Raw genomic sequence first — 14,860 nt, forward strand, 5'->3', positions numbered from 1 at the left:
TGAGACAGGCAGGCAGTTATTCCACACCATAGAATATGCACTACAGACCAGGTATCATTGTTTTGGCAACTGTGGAAGTAGAAGCTGTGGCTGTAGTGGCACAGCTAATAGCAGCCCTTTTCATTGTTAGGAGCATTCTGATTCTTTCAAAGTAGCAAAACCACAGCATAAAAATATTATAAAGTAAGAGTGGGAAAAGATCGACATAGCATTGATATTTAACATGATTTTTTTATTGGCAAAATCATATCAATACATAGATGCCAAGGGTCAGTTTTTTAATATATTTAGAATATTAATATTGCAAATAGAAATGAGACTTTTGGTAATCTGTTAGACTGAAAAAAATCAATTGCCTTTTCAGTGAACTAGATACATTTTGCTGCAATAAAAATGATTAAAGTGAGATGAAAAGACTGAAAATGTATTCTTATTAGATAATACAGAAGTTTTCTTTTTCGGCATAATTTGCAGTTAAATAGCACAATGAATTGCAATATAACTCAATATATATTATCACAATACTCAGCATAACACAACACATTTAAAATGGCAATTATATCGTATCGTGATTTTAGTATCGTGATTATATGGTATCATGGGACCTCTGGTGATTCCCACCACTAGTATAAAGTCCTACCTTTTATATTTTAATGAAGCACAAGTACAGAGGTATTATCAGCAGCATACAGCTATAAAGGTAAGTACACATTATGAAGTGATGCCTCCCAGTTACTATACTAGATGTTTATCAGATAGTGCTGTCGCAAAATTTAAGGAAAAGATTACTCCGTCGTTAAATTCAATACCAAGTCCCTCAGTAACAGAGGTTTCCTGTACCGACTTTGATAATTTTGTCGATAGCGCCGTAGGCTCGCTGCGAACAACACTTGACTCTGTAGCTCCTCTTAAAAAGAAGTTAAAAAAGCAAAGAAAGTTCGCTCCTTGGTATAACTCTCAAACCCGTAAGTTAAAACAAATATCGTGAAAATTTGAAAGGAATTGGCGATTGACCAAACTGGAAGAATCTCGTTTAATCTGGACAGACAGTCTCAAAACTTATAAGAGGGGCCTCCGCAATGCCAGAGCAAACTATTACTCAGCATTAATAGAAGAAAACAAGAACAACCCCAGGTTTCTTTTCAGCACTGTAGCCAGGCTGACTGAGAGTCAAAGCTCTATTGAGCCTTGTATTCCTTTAGCCCTCAGCAGTAATGATTTTATGAGCTTTTTTAATGACAAAATTCTAACTATTAGAGGCAAAATTCATGACCTCCTGTCCTCAGATAGTACCTATCTAACCTCAAACACAGCTGTAAGACCTAATATATATTTAGATTGCTTCTCCCCAATTTCTCTTCAAGAATTGACCGCAGTGATTTCTTCATCTAAATCATCAACATGTCTCTTAGACCCCATCCCAACTAGGCTACTTAAGGAGGTCTTTCCTTTAGTTAACACTCATATATTAGATATGATCAATATATCCTTATTAACAGGCTATGTACCACAGTCTTTTAAGGTAGCTGTAATTAAACCTCTACTAAATAAGCCCACCCTGGATCCAGAGGTGTTAGCCAACTATAGACCAATATCTAATCTTCCCTTTATGTCAAAGATCCTTGAGAAAGTAGTCGCAGACCAGCTGTGTGATTTTCTCCATGATAATAATTTATTTGAGGAATTTCAGTCAGGATTTAGAGTGCATCATAGCGCTGAGACAGCACTAGTTAAAATTACAAATGACCTTCTGATTGCTTCAGACAAAGGACTTGTCTCTGTACTTGTTTTATTAGATCTTAGTGTGGCGTTTGACACAATTGACCATCAAATTCTACTGCAGAGACTGGATCACTTAATTGGCCTAAAAGGTTCTGCACTAAGCTGGTTTAAATCTTATTTATCTGATCGTTTTCAGTTTGTTGACGTTCATAATGAATCATCCTTACGTACCAAAGTTTATTTTGGAGTTCCGCAAGGTTCTGTGCTCGGACCAATCCTATTTACTCTATATATGCTTCTTTTAGGTAACATCATTAGAAATCACTCTATAAATTTCCATTGTTATGCGGATGATACTCAGTTGTATTTATCAATGAAGCCAGAAGAAAGTAATCAATTAACTAAACTCAAACTCAACTATAACTGTCTTAAAGACATAAAAACTTGGATGAGCACCAATTTCCTGATGTTAAATTCAGACAAAACTGAAGTTATTGTTCTTGGCCCCAAACAACTCAGAGACTCTTTATCTGATGACATAGTTTCTCTAGATGGCATTGCTCTGGCCTCTAGCACTACCGTAAGAAACCTTGGAGTAATATTTGATCAAGATTTGTCTTTTAATTCTCATTTAAAACAAACCTCACGGACTGCATTTTTTCATCTGCGTAATATTGCGAAAATTAGGCCTATCCTGACCCGAAAAGATGCAGAAAAATTGGTCCACGCTTTTGTTACCTCTAGGCTGCATTACTGTAACTCTCTATTATCAGGTAGCTCTAGTAAGTCCTTAAAAACTCTCCAGCTAATTCAGAATGCAGTAGAACGTGTACTAACAGGAACTAAGAAACAAGATCATATTTCTCCTGTTTTAGCTTCTCTGCACTGGCTCCCTGTAAAATCCAGAATTGAATTTAAAATCCTACTGTTAACTTATAAAGCTCTAAATGGTCAAGCTCCATCATATCTTTGAGAGCTCATAGTGCCATATTATCCCACCAGAACACTGCGCTCTGAGAACGCAGGGTTACTCGTGGTCCCTAAAGTCTCCAAAAGTAGATCAGGAGCTAGAGCCTTCAGCTATCAGGCTCCTCTACCGTGGAATCATCTTCCTGTTACGGTCCAGGAGGCAGACACCGTCTCCACATTTAAGACTAGACTTAAGACTTTCCTCTTTGATAGAGCTTATAGTTAGGGCTGGCTCAGGCTTGCCCTGTACCAGCCCCTAGTTAGGCTGACTTAGGCCTAGTCTGCCGGAGGACCCCCCTATAATACACCGGGCACCTTCTCTCCTTCTCTCCTTCTCTCTCTCTCTCTCGTATTCTATTACTGCATCTTGCTAACTCTGCCATTCTGGATGTCACTAACTCGGCTTCTTCTCCGGAGTCTTTGTGCTCCACTGTCTCTCAGATTAACTCATATCGCAGCGGTGCCTGGACAGCGTGACGTGTGTGGTTGTGCTGCTGCCGTGGTCCTGCCAGATGCCTCCTGCTGCTGCTGCCATCATTAGTCATTAGTCATACTTCTACTGTTATTATACACATATGACTATTGTCACTGCCAGATATTAATACATACTTTCAACATACTGTACCACAGTAGCCAGAACTATAACTATAATATTATTACTTTCAATAATGTTGTTGTAAGCTACTGTTATTACCTGCATCTCTCTCTCTGTCTCTCTCTCTGTCTCATTGTGTCATACGGATTACTGTTAATTTATTATGCTGATCTGTTCTGTATGACATCTATTGCACGTCTGTCCGTCCTGGAAGAGGGATCCCTCCTCAGTTGCTCTTCCTGAGGTTTCTACCGTTTTTTTTCCCCGTTAAAGGGGTTTTTTTGGGGAGTTTTTCCTTATCCGCTGCGAGGGTCATAAGGACAGAGGGATGTCGTATGCTGTAAAGCCCTGTGAGGCAAATTGTGATTTGTGATATTGGGCTTTATAAATAAAATTGATTGATTGATTGATCAGAGTGATAAATTCAAGGATAGGTTCATAATTTTTCAAGTCTGTCTTTAACCATAGTAAGGTTCCCATACTTCGTCTACAAATTATGTATATTCAAATTACTTACTGTGATTATTTCTCCTGTTCAAGTCAAGTCAAGTCAAAGTTTATTTATAAAGCACATTTAAAAAACAGTTGACCGAAGTGCTGTACAGTTATGCTGTACAGTTAGATACAATATAAATAATCAAGCACAAATATAGTAATAAATAAAACAGTAATAAGAAATCAATTTAGAACAAAGTTAGAATAAAAGAGAAAGTAAGAAAGAAAGAGCCGAGAATACTCGCCTAGCATGGATTGAACGCCAAGGAGAAAAGATGGGTTTTCAACAGAGTTTTAAAGTGCTCAACAAACTGTGCAGATCTAACCTGGAAAGGCAGGCTGTTCCACAGCTTTGGGGCCGCCACTGAAAAGACTAGGTCCCCGAGGTACTTGTAGTAGTGTGAGGCTGAACAAGCTCTGATAAATAAGATGGTACCAAATCATTTAAACATTTAAAAACAATTAATGAAACTTTGAACTAGATCCTAAAACTAACGGGCAGCCAGTGCAACGATGCAAGGACAGGACTAATGTGATCAAGCTTTTTCTTTCCAGTCAGCAGGTGGGCGGCTGCATTTTGGACTATCTGTAAACGGCGCAGTGCTGACTGGTCAAGACCAACAAACAAGAATTACAATAGTCTAAGCATGATGTAACAAAGGTATGGATAACTCTCTCAAAATCATTTCTTGGGAGACAAGTTCTGAAAAAAACTTGTTTTGACTATAGAGCTTATTTGTTTGTCAAATCTAAAATCACTGTCTAAAATAAATCCAAGGTTCCTTGCAAAAGGATGACAGTGAGACTTAAGGGTCCCAATGGCATTGTCATAGCCATCCAAGAGGTTTTGTTGGCCAAATAAAATTATCTCAGTTTTATTTCTGTTCAAGGAGAGAAAGTTTACTTCCATCCAGGATCGGATGTCATTGAGGTAGTCTAATAAAACCTGGACAGAGGCTCGATCATTTGTTTTTAACGGCAGATAGATTTGAACATCATCTGCAAAGCAATGAAACGAGACATTGTGCTTTCTAAACTTAGATCCCAAAGGTAGGATGTATATTAAAAAAAGGAGAGGGCCCAAAATGGAACCCTGAGGTACCCCACAGCTCATGGGGGAAGTGGCCGAAGAATACTGGCCTAGCTGGACAGAAAAGCTTCTATCTGAGAGGTAGGATCGAAACCACTTCAGAACAGTACCCCTAATGCCCACACAAGTATTTAAGTGTGACAGGAGAATATTGTAATCGACTGTATCAAAAGCAGCTGTCAGATCCAGAAGGACCAGGATAGCAGAGTTACCAGAGTCAGCTGTTAAAAGAGGGTCATTTAAAATTCTTAAAAGCGCTGTGCTATGGTGTAGCTTAAAACCAGACTGGAACTTCTCAGAAATGCCATTTAGATCAATAAAAGACTGCAGCTTTTCATATACCACCTTCTCCAAGACCTTAGAAAGAAAAGGAAACTTGGAGATGGGCCTAAAGTTGGAGAAGACTGTGGGGTCAAGATTGTGTTTTTTTATGAGGGGCTGGACCACAGCATGCTTAAATGCAGCTGGAACACAGCCAGTCAACAAAGGTGAATTTATCAGATCCATAACACAGGGCCCAATGATATGGAAAACATCCTTGAAAAGATGAGGTGGGATGCTGTCAAGGGAACAGTAGGAAGGTCTGAGGTGCTGAACAATACCATTGTCGAGAGAGACACTTGCTCAAAACTCTCAAAAACAGCAGGACAGATGGGAGAGACAGCAGGATCTGATAGAGACGGCAAAAGAGAAGACCTAATATCATTCACACTTGTTGTTAAATGGACTTGCATTTGTTTAGTGTCTTTCTATTCTTCTGACTACCTCATGTCACATTGGGTGCGGTTACATGATGGCTTCTCATTCAGAATGAAATAAATCTGAATGAAATCATTTGTCTTTCCAGGTAGTTTATGCAGATTCATTCCGAATAAGGGTTTACACGGGAGATCAGTTTAATCGCCTGTATTCAGGTCCGTGCAAGGTTTGGGGCAGGGAAGGTTTCTGATTGGATAGGGGGTGGGGCGGATGTTGCGCATTTACCTTTACCAGAAGAAAACACAATCCTCATTCCAGATAACAAGATGGTTGACAACACCGTTCTTAGTGCCTTTTTCTGGCTTGTTTTGCTTATATTCTTGAAGCAGCAGTACGACAACAACCTTGTACTGCTAATGCTTCATCTGTTGAGGAGGAGAAGGGAGGTAGAAGGTAGAAGGTCGAAGAAGGGAGTTAGAAGACTGTGCTTTGGTGAATGGAAACCGGTTAGTGCAATGAGTCCAACTGCTCTATCTCAGACCACTGCTACGCGCTATATACGTCATCGCGCCATAAGGGCAAGGAAATGAGCATGCACATAAAGACTGGAATGAATTTAAAGAGGAATGAGTGTATACAAGTGCGAGAAATTCTTTCATTCGGAATTAGAAATTGAATTGAATGTTCAATCGCATTGGCCATTTTCATTCCGAATTAGGTGTTTACAAGATCACTTTTAATAGGAATGAACTTTCATTCCGAATGAAAAAGGGAATTAAACTGTCCATGTAATCACACTCATTCACCTGCTTACACACACATTTATGCACTGGTGGCCAAGGCTACTATACAAGGTGTCTGCTACCTGCTACTCAGGTAAACATTTACACAAACTCTGTTTGTGGGGTGGGCTAGGGATTGAACCATTGAGCTTCCGATCAGTGAGTGACCCACTCTACCTCCTGCTGCTCCAAATCGGACAGCGAACAAAATCCACAGTCCTTGATCTTCTTGAATTTTGTTCTCCTGCATTGACAAACTTATATGAAGATTCCACAGTTATATTCATGTAAACAGGAAAGAAGAAGGCAAAAAATACAATGGGCTCTAGTTTCCCGGCACAGCTCTGGGTGGCGCAGGGTGGGGAACCCCGCACAGAGCTAGTTTCGAGCAGCACAACCCGAGGCGTGCTCAGTTTGGTAGTTTGGCAGACCCAGGTGCACTGAGATGGGTGTGGCGGCGCAGCAGGGGGAGGTGTCGACAGATCCAGCTTGGCGCAGTGACAGTTTCGTGCCAAAAGGCTTCGTTGAAGGTGCGCTAAAAGCTCGCCAGCTGAAACCAGGTCTACTGTCAGCGCAGGCGGAGCGCAGCCGGTGTAAGCCGAAGTTTGGCTGACCGGCGGACAGTGCGCACACGTCACCAAAACCTCACAGGCAGGTTTCCAGAATATCAGGCACATTAACGATGCAATAAATAGCCACAAAACCACTATTCAATGCAACTGTCTGCAATCAGCACATAAATGTATCTCTATATCGACTGTCCCGTCACATCTGGTGTCAGATCAAAGGGTATTGGCACTGTTTGGCACATTTGGCACGCGTAATGGAAACCCAACCTGATTTGATTAACACAGCTACAAACTAATGAGTTCACATCCCTCTCAGCCAACCACAAACAGCCACAGCATCAGATAGGGAGTATATATTCAGCATCTGTCATCTTAGAAAAGTCAGAAGAAAAGAAACAGAGTGAGACTGCGAGAGAGAAAGAGAGAGCGCGCGCGCATGAGAGAAACACGACATTGATTTACAATTGTGGTGACCTCCTCCCAGTCTACCTTTGCATCATCAGCCCGTGGAGGTCTGCTCACAGTTCCGTATATTCAGACACTGCGAGCTTGGACCTCCTGGACCAAAACATCAGTTTCCTCCTGGGAGAAGTTTGGCCGTCTGACGCTGCTGCTCTCTTCTGCCATGGCGAATTGAGTAAACTCCACAACCAATGCACCCAGGGTACCACGTCAAATGTCGATGTGGAAAGTCCATGACCAAACGTCGATATGTGACGGGGTGAGAATGTGTTGCATTATTCATTCCCAGTGAATCAACACTTCGTTCTCCAGATCTACTTTGTTTGAGCCAATCCGACAGCATCCAGTCAAGTTACAAGTGAGAATCATGAGGAACTAACGCTACATTTCTGAGCGCCAGTTGGAAAAAGTGATACCACATAATTTTTTTTTTTTTTTTTTTTGCGTACAAAAAACTATGGGTGGTCAACAAAAAATTAATTGCAAAACATGCAGATCAAAAATTATAGACAGAGAAACAAACAAATTTTAAAAGAAACAAAAAAAACATGACAACAAAAGGAGAAAAAAACAAACGTTGCTATAAATATGTGCTATGCCACTGTCAGCTGTTAATGTGATAACTTTCTGTTGTACCTGAAGCCTGTCCCTTTTCCTCAGTAAATATTCTTTTGGCTTCCCAACACATCCCTGCTGCTCTGTGTTTAAGTGTCTCTGGAGCTTTGATGGTTTTAGCGTCTCATCTGACAGGATCCTTTACAATCAACACACTGTGTTTATTTGCTCAGCATCACTGCCTGCCAATTCAATCCAGATTTAATGTATTCAGGGTCATGTTTCCTCACCACATGCTTTGGAGCTTTTTCTGGCACAGGGTCATCTCCTACATCACTTTTTTGTTTCAAAAACAGATCAGTTTTGTGTCATCCAGGGTAACCTTGGCAAGCTAACAGTGGCAAAACACTTTGTGTCGTGATTGCAGTGGGGATATTCAAACATAACTGGCCACTGGAATTTAACATTTTTATTTGATGTTTTATATTTATGTGAATTCTTGAGCGCATTTACATTCCTTTTACACTGCCTCTTCAAAGTGGAAATTTCATGCTGTTATTTCACATTGCCATACTTTGTAAAAGGTACAATTGTGGAATGGGGGACAGAGTTGGGACAGCCTGCAAGACAGCTGATAAAAAAGCTGGTAAGATAGCTGGCAGGACGGGCTCATGGGCGGCATGGGTGTGACATTCGTATGCTGTAAAGCCCTGTGAGGCAAATTGTGATTTGTGATATTGGGCTTTATAAATAAAATTGATTGATTGATTGATTTTGACAAAGTATTATGCATGCGATCCACTGCAGGAACTTTAAAAAGTAACTTGTAGCAGTTAGCAGCTAATTCAAAGGAGAAGAACAGTGGCTAAAAATGTCCACAAATTTGGAAAACAATGAGGTCCAGGAGCTCTTTACCCTCCCAGCAGAGGACAAGATCAGCTGCCATATAACAGAGAGAATACATTATAGTTATTTCCATGTTAATACCATCAGTATTGTTTATAAAGCTTTTGCTTCCGCGATGTCAGCCTGCTATCTAAAATCACATACAGGAGCAGCATGATGCTGCCATTGTTTGGTCTGACGTAAAAATGCAAAGGTGGAATAAAGAGGGGACTTTGTAGCGGCCCTATAACGTGATCTCTGTTTAAAACGGGTTTTAGTTATCAGAAATAAGCTTTGTATATCTAACAAAAAGTAATCGTTACTTTAACTGGCAGAACCTCTACAGCCCACTACATGGCTCGCATTGGCCCACCAGTGGGCCACAGTCCCACTGGATAAGAATCGCTGATGTATAAGGTATTAATTGTGGGCTTTTTAGGGACATGGGGTTGTGAGGCTTTTTTGAAAAGTAATTATTGTAATGAGTAATAGGGATGTGATAAGTTCCAACACGTTGGACAGCTGTTTGCTGCTATTTTTCCACTGAGGATGTCTCATTTTATCAATAAAGTTATGTTCCAGTAAGTTACTTATTTTATCTACTGTTAACCGTAACAAGCCAAACAATATACCTTCTACTCATTCTGTTTCTATGCTCTCAGCCTGGTGCTGGAATTCTGTAATAAAACATATTTTTTTCCCCAGTCACCTGCAACCCACAGCCGCCGGCCCCACTTTGATCCACTCACTGCTCTGTACAAATATCAAAACGATCTCTGCATTGGTCTGCGTTCTTCGCTCTATAAAGACGGAGGCTTAGGAGTAATATAGCTGAGTGTAACAAATACCTTTCTCTTTCTCCGTGGGTAACAAGGAACAGGTGAGGCTCCCAGCTGTCTGAGGCCGCACTAAGGAGAGCTCTTTATGAAACACAACTGTTTTACATGTGGCAGACAGTCACATAATCAGACTGCTTTCACAAACCCCTGCATTACATGTATGACAATATGACATTGAATAAAATATTTCAAGATATAGATATGGATCAGATTACCAGCATCTACATCTCTTTATGAACTGCTGAATATATGACTACAACATTAGAGATTCTCTCTCTTTGTCAGCAGAGTGCAATAAGGGCTTTCAACTGTTTTGGTCCTGATATGTCTTTTATGTGTATATGAGTGTTTGTCTCATCAGTGGCGCTTTCAACTGATCCATACATCCACAAAGTCAGAGCCTGCCATACTGTAAAAACATACAAGCTGGTGTGTGTAATTTGTAACCTGCTGACTGAAGCTTGTCCACTTCTTAACACTTTAATCAGTTTTTGCAGCTTAAAATAACAAGGGTGACAAAGCTGCTGCTGACAACACACTTTTACAAATATTCAAGTTAAAGTTGATTCAAATGAGCACATTTTTGCATAAACCATACCTACCATATGAAGCCAGGTATTTTTTTTTTTTTTTTTTTTAAGATTATTTTTGTGGGCTTTTTGCCTTGAATGACAGGACAGAGAGTGAAATGGGGAGACAGAGCGAGTGGGGACTGACATGCAGCAAAGGGCTGCAAGCTGGATTCCAACCCGCGGCCGCTGCAGCAAGGCAATGCCTATGTACATGGGGCACCGGTACTATCCACTACGTACCGACGCCACAAGCCAGGTAGTTTCAAAGGAATGGTTTGAGGGGTCATGTCATGAAGTAGACGTATGAACTGCAAGTTCCCAACTTTTTATGCATAAATAAGTTATAATCTGTGTAAATTATCTGAATAAGTGACTTTTCATTTTGATATTTTGAAAGTAAACAATGTATTTCAGTTTTTGGGAAACATTTTTGGACAAAATATCTCTCAAACCTTTTAAAACTGTACAAGCTAGGTTAGTAGCTAAGGCTAATGCTATTAGTAAGACCATTTGGACAAAAACATGCTACAGATGCTCGAAAGATAGCTAGTCAGAGAAGTTATTCAAGAAGAGAGCAAGTGCCTAGGAGAAGAGATCAATTGAGCCATGTCTCAGATTAAAATCACCCCTGATGAATGTAGTGACAAACTGCGCGACCATGACGGAGTGAATAAGTTTGATGTTCACAAAAACTACAGGTGAAAACTGATGATCTGGTAAACACGGGAAGACAGTACAACTGACGTATTATAGGTGTACCTGAAGGTTTGAAAAAGGGAAATCCTTCTCAGTTCGTCACTGGCCCTCTATAAGACACTTCTGGGGGTCCTAATGGCTTGGAGGGGCCCAGATCCTGGACAGGGCACATTGTGCTACTGCACAGATGCCTCAGGAGGGGGACCATCTGCTGCAGTCATTCGAGTTCACTACCACTACTACCAGGAGAAAGAGCAGGATCCAATGTCTGGTCAGGCAGAAGGGACGGTTGCAGAGTTCCAGTGAAAGCTGGTCCTCATCTTCCTAGATTACAGTGCTGACTTGAGTGGACACAGAGCAGTATTCAACAAGGTAAAAGTGGAGAGGATATGGTCTTATATATCCAGCCGTGTCAGGATCTCTTTCAGCAGGCAGGTAAACATGTTTGAAACCCAGCAGGCAGGGAAGGACTTCATTATTATATATTAGTAACCTTACCTTAAATACATGAGTAAGTGCACTTTGGTCTTTTGGGCCCCAAATAGTTAAGTGTGTTCAGTGTTCAGTCTTTTGTTTTTTGATAAAGAGCATGTTCTCCCAGTGTCAGCATGGGTTTTCTCTGGGTGCATGTAGGTTAGGCCAATCGGTGCCTCCAAGTTGGCCATAGGTGTGACTGGGAGCATGAATTGTTTTTTTTTTGTTGTTTTTTTGCCCAAAATGGCAACGACACTCCTCTTGTTCTCACCTCTCGATATGAAAAACATGTTAGGAAACCACTGACTTACACAGCAGCAGCAGCATTAGCATGCATTTGGAGTTGTGTTTGTGTCCACCTGATGAAAATGAGGGTGGCACAGTGGTTTGAACCTCCCAGTGCAAAGTAAGTCCAATATTCACTCTCTTTTAGCTTTGTTTTGAGAAGAATATCTGTCTCTTTAGTTGCTAAATGCTCCACTATGTTCACCAGCTACTCTCTAACTGTATTGTTTCCCCTTGTGTTTTTGTCAACAGCTTGGTTGGATTATGGCTATGATAGGAATGAGAATAAAGGGAACAAACAAGCATATCTGGTACTGGGCCATTTTCACAGGGTGCTGGCAGGGTTACGTGTTGTTTTCAAATCTAAATCTAAATTTAGGAACAATAATCAGTCAGCCTGAACCATCTGGGCTACTTTGGAGCAAACCTACTAATGAAAACTTGGATGAAGTGTGTGGCTTTCTAGTTATAGGATGGTCTCTGTGAGCACTGGGTCAATCTGTCATCTGTCAGCTGGTCTTAAATCACCCCTGTTCTCTGAACAGAGGTAAGACAGGCTCCTGTGTGTGCATGGTTAAATGTTGTTGTGACAGTGTGCAGCAATTTTGGCAGTTTGGTGTGTACAAAAAATGAATGTACTTTATAGTTTTAGTAAATTATTATAGTGTATGCTGATGGACTTGATGGAACCACTGCTAAGTTTCAAATCAAAATTTCAAAAAGGGCTAAAACATATTCTTATTTCATTTATAGGTTTATTACTGTTAGGATTGGGGATGGAAATCAATACAGCATTGTTTCACAGTGTTTTGTATGGCAATATTGAATCTATATTTGGAAAAAAGGATCAATATTTTTATTATATAAATTACTAATACTGCAAATACAAATTAAACTTTTGATAGCCTACTATAATAGTAAAAAAAACTGCTTGTCATTCCACTAGATACATTTTGCTGCCATAAAAATGATTGAAGTGAGGTATTTAATCTTTAAAACTTCATCTGATTAGATAAAATAAATGCTGATTAAAAAAGGTAATAAATCAAACTATATTGCAATATGAGTTATCATAATACACAACATACATAGTTAAACATATTGTTTAAAATTGCACTAATATTGTATTGTAACTTAAGTATCTTGATAATATCTTATCATGGAATCTCTGGTGATTCACACACCTAATTATTGTGTGTTTATTCTCCCTTTGTTGTTATTTTGCTGAGCTGTCCCTGCAGCTGTCACACCACCATCCAAAGTTTATTCACTTTTGCCCTCCTGTATCTCCAACATTTATGTATTGTGTTGTATGTTGGGAAGAGGTTGCATAAAATTATTGTAATCAATTACTTTGCAACAAAATGTGTCGCAAGAAAAAGTGCTGCTTTAATGAATTTACATAAAGGTCCAGTGTGAAGGATTAGGAGGATACACTGAGATATATGCATATGAATATAATCTAATCATTTGTTTCTTGTTTTCTTAAGTGTATAATCAACTGAAAATAAGAATTATTGTGTTTTCGTTACCTTAGAATGGGCTGTTCAGTGTTTTTACTGATTTAAATCTGGTCAGTTTGTTTTGGAGAGGAGGAGACCACTGTGGATAATTCAGCTTCTGCTAAAAACCTCCTGAACCTCTGGATCAGCACAGACTTGCAGGTGCTGGCCTAGTGGACTGCCTGTGATGAGCTGAAGAGAAATACTGCTGTGTAAAATGAAAATGCTTTATTCAATGTTTTTACCGGTTTTAAATCACCGGGTCTGTTTGTTTTGGAGAAGAAGAGACCTCTGCTGATAAATCAGCTCCCAGTGAAATCCGCCTGATGTGCGTGCATATTTATGGCTCGGTCCTTGGTCTGACCATTCAGCTGACTTCTCAGGACTTGCCTTACTCTGGAGGTATTTGGTTGTGGTCGACTTCCTTGCAGCCTCTTCATGATTTCCATTAGCCTGTGGGATCCCAAGGTACTTGTAGCTGTCCTGAATATCTCCTATGTCGCCCTCTGGTTGTTCGACTCCCTCAGTTCTGATCATTTTGCCTCTCTTTGATACCATCTGGCCACACTTGTCTAATCCGAATGACATCCCTATGTCCTTGCTGTAGATCCTGGTGGTGTGGATCAGTGAGTCAATCTCTCGCTTATTCTTGGTGTACAGTTTGTTGTCATCCATGTAGAGCAGGTGGCTGATTGTTACCTCACTTTGGAATTTGTATCTGTAGCCAGTCTTTTTGATGATCTGACTGAGGGAATTCAGGCCTGTGCAGAACAGCAGTGGTGACAGTGCATCCCCTTGGTATATGCTGCATTTGATGTTAACTTGGGCAGTCGGCTTTGAGTTGGCCTCTAGGGTTGTCTGCCACATTCCCATGGAGTTCTTTAGGAAGGCTGTCAGTGTCCTGTTGATCTTGTATAGTTAAAGACATTTCAGTTTTATGTGTGTGGCACTGAGTCATAGGCTTTCTTGTAGTCAATCCAGGCAGTGCGCAGGTTGGTCTTCCTTCTTTTGCAGTCCTGGGCAATTGCTCTGTCGACCAGTAGCTGGTGCTATGCTCCTCTGGTGTTACTGCCAATTCGTTTCTGTGCCTCGCTCATGTATTGGCCCATATGCCTAGTTATCTTAGCCGCTATCATGCCTGACAGGAGCTTTCATGTTGTGGAGAGACAGGATATCGGTCCGTAGTTGGATGGGATGGTTCCCTTCTGGGGGTCTTTCATGATCAGGACTGTCCTGCCTGTGTCAGCCATTCTGGGTGGGTTCTTTCCCTTAGCAGCTGGGTCATCTGTGCTGCTAGGCGTTCATGGAGTGCAGTTAGCTTCTTCAGCCAGTATATATGGATCATATCAGGGTCCGGTGCTGTCTGGCTCTTCATCTTTGACACTCTTTCCTGGATGTCTGCCATTGAGATGGTTACTGGTTCTTGTTAAAGGAGGTTGCTTTGGTTGCATTGGGAGTTGTGGGATGCTTCTCTTTCCCATATGCCCGTCCAGTATGTTTCCATCTCAGCTCTTGGTAGGTCTGACCTGCTGTTATTTCCCTGCCACTGAGAGAACACCTTATCTACTTCTTTGGTGTATCTCTTCAGCTGGGTGGCCAGAGCTGTTAGTCTTTGTTTGGCAGTTTTGAGTGCCTCAGGATTGGAGATTGGAGAGTATTTCCCTGGTAC

Source organism: Epinephelus lanceolatus, chromosome 5 (genome assembly GCF_041903045.1).
Source record: "Epinephelus lanceolatus isolate andai-2023 chromosome 5, ASM4190304v1, whole genome shotgun sequence".
In the NCBI taxonomy this organism is placed as follows: Eukaryota; Metazoa; Chordata; class Actinopteri; order Perciformes; family Serranidae; genus Epinephelus; species Epinephelus lanceolatus.